The sequence below is a fragment of the Pongo abelii genome, chromosome 17, assembly GCF_028885655.2.
Source record: "Pongo abelii isolate AG06213 chromosome 17, NHGRI_mPonAbe1-v2.0_pri, whole genome shotgun sequence".
NCBI lineage: Eukaryota > Metazoa > Chordata > Mammalia > Primates > Hominidae > Pongo > Pongo abelii.
The window spans coordinates 32090472-32101383 of NC_072002.2; positions in this window are offsets into that span (position 1 = coordinate 32090472).

Genomic DNA, 10912 nt, shown 5'->3' on the forward strand with positions numbered 1-10912 from the left:
AGTCTGTGATCCTTCGTTATGTGGCAGCACCAGCAAACTAACACAGTCTGGGGACTGTGGCTGGAGGCTTCAGACATTCTCCTGGTTTGAACTCGGTTTGGTTTCCAGGCCCCCCACCTTGCTCCAGCTTACAACTCAGCCCAGCAAGGCTGGTGGACTGCTGTGATGGGCCATCTCACCAGCAGGTCCTGACCCACAAGGTGTGCAGGTAGCAGAAACCAAATACAACAAATAAGACAACAAGAAACACCTCTCCAACACCTACTAGTCCTAGAGCCTTGTGATTGGCACTGGGTCATTGGTGTTTATGCTGCCTCTATTCATAAGTACTTATAATGTGCCAGCTCCTGTCCTAAGCCTTTTACTCACTGAATCCTTTCTATAAGCATGTAGGGGAGATACTATTATTGGGCTGCTTTTCCACATGAGGAATCTGAGGAACCAAGAGGGTTCCTTTTGTCCAAGACCACACAGCTAGTAAGTGGTCTGGGATTTGAGCCCAGGCATTTAGGCTCCAGACTTCATTTTGTTAACAGTTAATTATACCCAGCTGCCTCTGGATAGAAATATTTTCACAGTCTTTAAGATATGCCAGGAGCATACTTCGCAGGGCCACATGTAAGGGAGGGGTGACCTCTGGGTATTACTGCAGGTTGAGCTACCTCCGTCATAGGATCCCCACAAACCCACATGCTCCAAACACACAACCATGCAAGATCAAATATAACAGGACTGTCTTTAGTACATTCAGAGCATGGAAGGAGAAAGAGAATCCTCTTGAATGTACAATTGTTCAGGGAAAAGACATTATTTACTTCACTGCTGATTGTCTAGGGCTTAGAATCATGCCTGGCACATTAGTAAGCATTTAATAAATATCTACCGAATGAAAAAAATTGGGAATAGAAATGAACAGTGAACTCAAAGGCAAAGTAGTGTGCAAGTGTAAAAGTGAATGGATAAAGAAGGTGTTGGAACTCAAACTTCAGGAGTGTGGAGCTGGGGTCTTGTTCATACATCAAGTGATCATAGATCAAATACATAGTGTTCACTCATGTCAAAAGATGAAGCTGGCCAGGCGCGGTGGCTCATGTCTGTAATCCCAGCACTTTGGGAGGCCAAGGCAGGCGGATCACAAGGTCAGGAGATCAAGACCATCCTGGCTAACACGGTGAAACCCTGTCTTAGCCAGGCGCGGTGGCGGGCGCCTGTAATCCCAGCTGCTCGGGAGGCTGAGGCAGGAGAATGGCGTGAACCCGGCAGGCAGAGCTTGCAGTGAGCCGAGACAGTGCCACTGCACTCCAGCCTGGGTGACAGAGTGAGACTCCATCTCAAAAAAAAAAAAAAAAGAAAAAAAAGATGAAGCCACAAACCAGTGTGAGGAGAGTTCCCTGTATAAAGCCAAGGAATTGTCGTATCTGTGAAACTGAGACCAGAACATTCTAACTGGACAACCAGTCCTGAGAAGCCTCAGCCAACTGACCAGCTCCTCCTGTAACTTCTTGTAACTATACAACCTGAGGAATGTGGCTCCTGAGAGAAAATTGGTGGAAAATACCTACTACAGATGAGCTCATAGGTAAAAATTTAAAACCATCTGGGAAAGGAAGCAGCACAAGGAAGAATCACAAAAGAGATCATTCCCATCCAAGAACTAGAGTTAATGAATGGGAATGATCCATTAACTCATGGACTCCTCTGGAGTCCCCAAAGTCCGTTATGTCATTCTTATGCCTTTGCGTCCTCATAGCTTAGCTCCCAAAAATAATTGTGTTTAAAATATTGAAGGAAGAAATATAACCTATAGGGCAGGAACAGTATATTATTAGGGGAAAAAAGCTAAATGAATTTGGAAAATAACATATAGAAATCCTACACTGAAAAATATATGAATTAATTTTTTTAAATTTAATGGATGGTATGGGACCAATCTGCCTTTCATTTTTGCCCACTCTTCACAAAGTTGGACTTCAATGGGCCAGAAGAGTGCTACTTTGGCAGGGGTATCAGAGGTCTACCCTGTCAACCATGGGAGGTGGATGGATTAGGGGATGGTGGCTAGATTATCATTTTATTACAGTGTCAGGAACTATCTCAAAAGGAGCATTTAAAACAGCTGGCTATGAAGTGATGTCAGCATACTATTTGTAACTCTATTCCTGTTCCTCTCAACTTTAATCCTGCTTCAGTTTTGGATAGATGCCCAAGAACATGCTTTTATTTATTTATTTATTTTGAGACAGGGTTTTTATCCCTGACTTTGAGAAAAAATAAAAATAAAAATAAGTCAGGGTTTTTCTCTGTCACCCAGGCTGGAGTGCAGTGGCGTAATCATAGCTCACTGCAGCCTCAAACTCCTGGGCTTGAGAAATCCTCCTGCCTTAGCCTCCAGAGTAGCTGGGACTACAAGCATGCACCTCCATGCCCAGGTAATTTTTTCTTATTTTTGTAGAGACAGGGTCTCGCTATGTTCCCCAAGCTGGTCTTGCACTCCTGGCCTCAAGCAATCCTCCCACCTTGCCTTCCCAAAGTGCCGAGATTATAGGTGTGAGCCACCATACCTGAGCCAAACATATTCTTTACTGGAAAATAATTAAATCATGAGTCAACCAACAAACAGGCTTCATTGCACAGCATCACTTATTTCTTCAAAAAATATTTATTGGCTGGGCGAGGTGGCTCACACTTGTAATCCTAGCACTTTGGGAGGCTGGAGATGGGTGGATCACCTGAGGTCAGGAGTTCAAGACCAGCCTGGACAACATGATGAAACCCCGTCTCTACTAAAAATACAAAAATAATAATAATAATAATTAGCCAGGCATGGTGGCATGTGCCTATAGTCCCAGCTACTTGGGAAGCTGAGGCTGGAGAATCGCTTGAATCCAGGAGGCAGAGGTTGCAATGAGCCAAGATCGTGCCACTGCACTCCAGCCTGGGTGACAGAAGGAAACCTTGTCTCAAAAAAAAAAAAAAAAAAAAATTACTGAGTGCCTACCAAGAGTAGGATACTGTGTTGAAAATGTTAGGAGTGAAGAGCTGTGAAGATGTGACCAGACAATGAGTGGTAGAGACGATGAATGGTAGAGACGATGAATGGTACAGATGATGAATGGTACAGATGATGAATGGTACAGATGATAAATGGTAGGCTTGAACCGGTTTAGATAGGATGATCCAGGCAGAGGGCGCAGTAAATGCAAAGGCCCAGGGGCATATCTGCCCTTCGCATGTCTGAATAACATGCGAGTTGGTCAGTATGCCTGGAACTAGGCACAAGGTCAGAAAGGGAAACGGGTCAGATTGTGTCCGGAATTGGTGGGTTCCTGCTCTCACTGACTTCAAGAATGAAGCCGCGGACCCTCGCGGTGAGTGTTACAGCTCTTAAGGTGGCGTGTCTGGAGTTTGTTCCTTCTGATGTTCCGATCTGTTCGGAGTTTCTTCCTTCTGGTGGGTTCGTGGTCTCGCTGGCTCAGGAGCGAAGCTGCAGTCCTTCCCGGTGAGTGTTACAGCTCTTAAGGCAGCGCGTCTGGAGTTGTTCTTTCCTCCCGGTGGGCTGGTGGGCTCCTGGTCTCGCTGGCTTCAGGAGTGAAGCTGCAGACCTTCGCGGTGAGTGTTACAGCTCATAAAAGTAGTGTGGATCCAAAGAGTGAGCAGTAGCAAGATTTATTGCAAAGAGCTAAAAAACAAAGCTTCCACAGTGTGGAACAGGACCCGACCGGGTTGCCACTGCCGGCTCGGGCAGCCTGCTTTTATTCTTATCTGGCCCCACCCACATCCTGCTGATTGGTAGAGCCGAGTGGTCTGTTTTGACAGGGCACTGATTGGTGCCTTTACAATCCCTGAGCTAGACACAAAGGTTCTCCACCTCCCCACCAGATTAGCTAGATACAGAGTGTTGACACAAAGGTTCTCCAAGGCCCCACCAGAGTAGCTAGATACAGAGTGTCGATTGGTACATTCACAAACCCTGAGCTAGACACAGGGTGCTGATTGGTGTGTTTACAAACCTTGAGCTAGATACAGAGTGCAGATTGATGTATTTACAATCCCTGAGCTAGACATAAAGGTTCTCCAAGGCCCCACCAGAGTAGCCAGATACAGAGTGTCCATTGGTGCATTTACAAACCCTGAGCTAGACACAGGGTGCTGATTGGTGTGTTTACAAACCTTGAGCTAGATACAGAGTGCGATTGGTGTATTTACAATCCCTGAGCTAGACATAAAGATTCTCCACCTCCCCACCAGACTCAGGAGCCCAACTGGCTTCACCCAGCGGATCTCGCACAGGGGCTGCAGGTGGAGCTGCCTGCCAGTCCCACGCCGTACACCCGCACTCCTCAGCCCTTGGGTAGTCGATGGGATTGGGCGCCGTGGAGCAGGGGGCGGCGCTCATCGGGGAGGCTCTGGCTGCACAGGAGCCCATGGAGGGGGTGGGAGGCTCAGGCATGGCGGGCTGCAGGTCCCGAGCCCTGCCCAGCGGGGAGGCAGCTAAGGCCCGGTGAGAAATCGAGTGCAGCGCCGGTGGGCTGGCACTGCTGGGGGACCCAGTACACGCTCCGCAGCCGCTGGCCTGGGTGCTAAGCCCCTCATTCCCCGGGGCCAGCAGGGCCGGCCGGCTGCTCTGAGTGCGGGGCCCGCCAAGCCCACGCCCACCAGGAACTCCAGCTGGCCCACAAGCGCCGCGTGCAGCCCGGGTTCCCGCTCGCGCCTCTCCCTCCACACCTTCCTGCAAACTGAGCGAGCCCGCTCCGGCCTTGTGCAGCCCAGAAAGGGGCTCCCACAGTGCAGCGGGGGCTGAAGGGCTCCTCAAGTGCCGCCAAAGTGGGAGCCCAGGCAGAGGAGGCGCCGAGAGCGAGCGAGGGCTGTGAGGACTGCCGGCACGCTGTCACCTCTCAAGATCATGTGGGGCCACATAGAGTGAGGTAAGGAATTTCGACTTTATTCTAAATCCAGTGGGAATTCACTGGAGGGATTTAAGCAGAGGAACATGAGTTCAATAACTTTTTTAAAAGATCACTCTGGGCCGGGCGCAGTGGCTCATGCCTGTAATCCCAGCACTTTGGGAGGCCGAGGCAGGCAGATCACGAGGTCAAGAGATCGAGACCATCCTGGCTAACATGGTGAAACCCCGTCTCTACTAAAAACACAAAAAAATAGCCGGGCGTGGTGGTGGGCTCCTGTAGTCCCAGCTACCCGGGAGGCTGAGGCAGGAGAATAGCGTGAACCCGGGAGGCGGAACTTGCAGTGAGCCAAGATCGCACCACTGTACTCCAGCCCGGGCGACAGAGCAAGACTCCGTCTCAAAAAAAAAAAAAAAAAAAAAAAAAGATCACTCTGGGTGCTTAGTTGGAGAATGGACTGAAGAAGGACAAAAATGAAAGGGGAAATGGTCAAGTTGCTCTTCCACTGTTCAGAATAAAATTGAGGACAGCTTAGACTAAAGCTAGCAGTAGAGATGCAGAGAGGCTGACAGAATCGAGATATAACTTCAGGGTAAAGTTCTGTTGATACTCTGAATATAGGGAATGAGGAAGAAAAGGAAGAGCCACGGATAACCTGGAGACTTCTAGCCTGTCGGCTGGAAGGGGCTGGGCACCACTACTTGAGATATGAAAAAATGGGGAGAAAGTTTTGGAGGAAAATCAAGCCTTCCATATTGGGCATGTTAATTTTGAGACACCTGTTAGACCTACAAATGGATATGGCAAGGAAGAAGCTGGATAAGTAAGTCTGTGGTTCAGGGAAGAGATCATGGGCGAGATGGAGATTTAAGAGTCATTGGACTACAGATGCTCCTGAAATCCATGGGTTTCCAAGAGAGGACCCCTTCTGGAAAGAGGGAAGGAAGAAAAAGAGAGCCCTGGTGCATGCCAACATTTAGAGTTCTAGAAGAGGAGAGGAACCAGCAAAGACAACTGAGAAGAAGAAACTTGGGAGGCAGAAGAAGGACCAGGGAGTGTCAGGGAGGTGAAAGAGAAGAGCATGTGTCCCCCAGATAGAATGGTCAGCTGTGTCCAGTAAGGATGAAGTTGTCATAGAGTTTAGTTTTTGTGACAGAAGCCTTGGAGTGAATTTGAAAGAAAATGGAGGTTGAAAAAAATGGAACACAAGGCTGGGCATGGTGGCTCACGCCTGTAATCTCAGCACTTTGGGAGGCCGAGGCAAGTGGGTCACCTGAGGTCAGGAGTTCGCGACCCAGTCTGGCCAACGTGGCGAAACCCCGTCTCTACTAAAAATACAAAAATTAGCTGGCTGTGGTGGTGAGCGCCTGTAACCCCAGCTACTTGGGAGGCTGAGGCAGGAGAATCACTTGAACCCGGGACGCAGAGGTTTCAGTGAGCCAAGATCACACCATTGCACTCCAGCCTGGGCAACAAGAGCAAAACTCCATCTCAAAAAAAATAAAGAAAGAAAGAAAATAAAGAAAGAAAGGAAAAAGTGGGACACAGATAATGAGCACAGATATTGCTCAGAGCACAGATATGTGCTCAGATGAGCACAGAGCACAGATAATGATTTCCAGTAGTTTTTTTGACTGGGGAGTAAAGAAATGAGATGGTAGCTGAAGGGAACTCAGTGTAGGGTGGGGGACTTTAGGATGACAGGTGATAGATTAGAAGATGCTGATGAGACTGACTGAGGAAGAGGGAGGAGGGGACAATGCAGACAGATCTCAGGAGACAAGAAAGGGTGACATTCAGAGGACACGTGGGGGTTCATCTGTGCTTGGATGAGGACCTTTGCTCTCTACCTTCATAGGACAGGAGGCAAGAATATGAGCACAGATACAGGTGGTTAATGGTGAGATGATGAGGACGTTCCTTTCTGTTTCCATATTCTTATGGAATTATGAGGCCACGTCATTAGTTGAAAGTGAATAATTAAGAGGAAGATGGAAAATGAGGTAAGTGGAGAGAGGAAAAGGCATGATGTAAATATCTTAGAGAGCTGGGGGATGTGAGAGGTTTCCAGGAAGTGCCAGAGTCCATTCGAAATCTATGTTTCACATTAGTGGCACCATTGTGCAATTATCTGCAACATTCATTTGCACAAGTGTGGTTATGCTGAAGGACGGGGCTGTGTCAGGTAGGTAAATAAATGGAGAGAGAACAAAGGAACAAAGTCAGGGGTGGTTCTTTCTTTCTTTTTTTTTTTTTTTGAGACAGAGTCTTGCTCTGTCACCCAGGCTGGAGTGCAGTGGCAGGATCTTGGCTCATTGCAACCTCCACCTCCAGGGTTCAAGCAATTCTTGTGCCTCAACCTCCCAAGTAGCTGGACTACAGGCGCACATCACCAAAACCAGCTAATCTTTGTATTTTTTTAGAAGACATGGGGTTTTGCCTGTTGGCCAGGCTGGCCTCGAACTCCTGATCTCAAGTGATCTGCCCACCTCGGCCTCCCAAAGTGCTGGGATTATAGGTATGAGTCACTGTGCCTGGCCAAGGGTGGTTCTCAAGGAAGTGATTATAGTGTTGGACCTTGGAGTCTAAGACTGGGAAAGAAGAATGAGAAGAACATTTGATAAATGATGCTCAGTAAACTGGTAGTCCCTGTGAGACGGGAATATTTGGAATTTAAGCTTTTTGGTAAGAAGGCCAGAGGATATTATGGGCAGAGAGTGGAATGCTTAAGTTTGAGATTTCAAAGACTATTTTCCCCACTAACCTCTCTTTATTAGTAGGCAGAGTAGTTAATAATCCATGAAATGAGACTCCAGAAATAGAAAAAAAAGGTGCATTGTCCTCACCTCACCCAAAATATATATCCCCTTATTTCCTCTCAGTGGGCTGAAATTGCATAATGAGAAAGCCATTCGCCCTTCATCAACTTACTTCCTACGACTTATGCCAACCCAGCAGGGCACTGCATCTACTCCTTCTGCTAGCGAGTATGAATAAAGCCCCTCTCGGCCCAAAGTCTCATACAATCAAGTCACCCATGCACAGCACTCGGCAAGACCGATACTGCTCCCAACTTCACGTGGTCAGCATCTTCCCTGCTTCACTTTTCTGTGAGAGTTAATTTATCAGATTACTTCCAGAGAATGAGTTTTTATGTGATAAAGAGAAGAGAAGGCACCTGTAATCCCAGCACCTGGGGAGGTCAAGTTGGGAGGCCTGCTTGACCCCAGGAGTTCAAGAGACCAGCACTGACAACAAAACGAGACCTTATCTCTACAAAAATTTTAAAATTAGCTGGGCATGTTGGCATGCACCTGTGGCCCCAGCTACTCTGGAGGGTGAGGCAGGAGGATCACTTGAGCCCAGGAGTTTGAGGTTATAGTGAGCTATGATCTCACCACTGCACTCCATCCTGGGCAACAGAGCTAAATCCTGTCTGTTAGAAATAAGTAAATAATACAAAATAAAGAGCAGAGAAGGTTTGGGCCTTCACAATTTGCTTGATGCTGGCATTGTTTTTCTGAAGGTAGAGCAAAACCGCAAGTTTTATAAAAGGGAATAAAAAGCAGAAATATGTATCAAAAATCTTAAAATTATATATCCTTAGACACAGAAATTCTGCATTAAATAATTTTACCATAAAAAAATAGAGATAATGGACTAAGATGTTTGAATAAGAATGTTCACCACAATATTATTTACACATCAAATCACACTCAAAGCATTTCAGTGCTAAAGAATGAGACCTCATTTCTATTTTTTAAAAAGTTAATGCTAAAAAATAGGAGATTAAAAAAAAAAAAAAACCTGTGGTAATCCACAGAGGAAATGCTGTGTAGCTGACAAAATGTTAATTGATGTATTGCTTAACTGGTAAAGAAAGTTTATTTTCTTTTCTTCAATTTAAAATCACACAAATGGGCCAGGCGCAGTGGCTCATGCCTGCAATCCCAGAACTTTGGGAGGCCAGAGAGGGAGGATCACTGAGGCCGAGAATTTGAGACCAGCCTGGCCAATATAGCAAAACCCTGTCTCTACTAAAAATACAAAAAATTAGCCAGGCATGGTGGTGCACACCTGTAATCTCGGCTACTCGGGAGGCTGAGGAAGGAGAATCACTTGAACCTAGGAGACAGAGGTTGTGGTAAGCAGAGATTGCGTCACTGCACTCCAGCCTGGGCAATAGAGCAAGACTCTGTCTCAAAAGATTAAAAAAAAAAAATCACATAAATAAATGTGTAGGAAGAAAGATGAAAGGGGCATAAACCAAATTGTTACGGCTGTAGGGTGAGATTATGTGTGATTTTTAGTTTATTTTGGGATTTTTTTGTGCTTTACTGTTTTTGTGGAAAAGCCAACTAAATGTAAGTGTATTTAATCATGAAGAAAAACATCCAATTTGGTTTTATTCTCTAGCTGTACAAAATGTATTCGTCAACCAGCCTCAAAATTCTGCCATAAGACTTAATTAACTCTAACAAATAAAGCTTTTCATTCGCAATACTTATTCTGATAGCATCCATCACAAAAAAAACAGTTGATTCAAACTAAATTACTTGATAATAAAAAGAAATTCTTGCCAGAAAATCATGATGCCCATGAACAGACAAGAAGGTACAGCATTCTTTTTCCTAATATATATTTTTTTCTGATAACAAAATTATCCTACTTTGGAAAATGTAGTTAATGCAGTAGCTTGAGCCTGAAGACTGGCAGTATTGTAAGGCAAAAACAGTTCTGGCATCTTCCTGGAGTCTGACTGGGAGCATCGCTGGAGGAAATGATGGGGAGTAATTGGAGACTGCCATCCGTCTCTGCATGCAGAGAAGTCACAGACTGCCCTGGGATGTGCTGCCTTCTAGCCCACCTCCTATGCTTCTACTTTAGACTCCAAAGAGAGCAAGAGGGACGGGAGGGAGAGGAAGGAGGGCAATGAATCCAAAGATGGAAAAGCAGAGACGATTTAAAAAGAAAAGACGGAGGCGCAGAAGAGAGAGGTCCATGTCACTTGTTCTTTGGAATGAAAGAGGACGGGTGATACATTTATTATTCAATAAGACAATCATATATTCATTCATTCTCTCAACAAACACAAACCAGGCTCCCACAATAGCCCAGACCCTAGGTTATGACAGGAAAGAAAACCATCTTTCCATCCAGGTGAACACAATAGACCAGTCTTCTAGATGTACTTTTTTTAAAGACAGAGACTCAGTTTGTTGCCCAGGCTGCAGTGTAGTGGTGCAACGATGGCTCATTGCAGCCTTCAACTCCAGAGCTCAAGCAGTGCTCCTACCTCAGCCTCCAAGCTGCTGGGACTACAGGTAAGCATCGCCCAGCTGCCTACTGTTTAAATGTTTTGGGCTGAGCACGGTGGCTCACGCCTGTAATCTCAACACTTTGGGAGGCCAAGGCAGGAGGATCACTGGATGACAGGAGTTTGAGACCAGCCCGGGCAACAAAGCAAGACCCTGTCTCTACAAAAATAAATTAATTGGGCTGAGTGCGGTGGCTCATGCCTATAATCCCAGCACTCTGGGAGGCCGAGATGGGCGGATCACCTCAGGTCGGGAGTTCAAGACCAGCCTGACCAACATGGGGAAACCCCGTCTCTACTAAAAATACAAAATTAGCTGGGTGTGATGGCACATGCCTGTAATCCCAGCTACTTGGGAGGCTGAGGCAGGAGAATCGCTTGAACCAGGGAGGCGAAGGTTGCGGTGAGCTGAGATGGCGCCATTGCACTCCAGCCTGGGCAACAAGAGCAAAACTTCATCTCAAAAAAAATAAATAAATACTAAAAATAAATAAATAAATAAAGTAATTAATTAAAATAATTTTTTTTTAGAGATGGGGTCTTTCTATGTTGCCAGGGTGGATCTTGAACTTCTGGGTTCAAGCGAACTTCCCATCTCAACCTCCCAAAGTGCTGGGATTGCAGATGTGCGTAGAATATATTTTTTGTTATTCCTCTACACCAAACTTCATGACCTTGGCTCACGAACGTG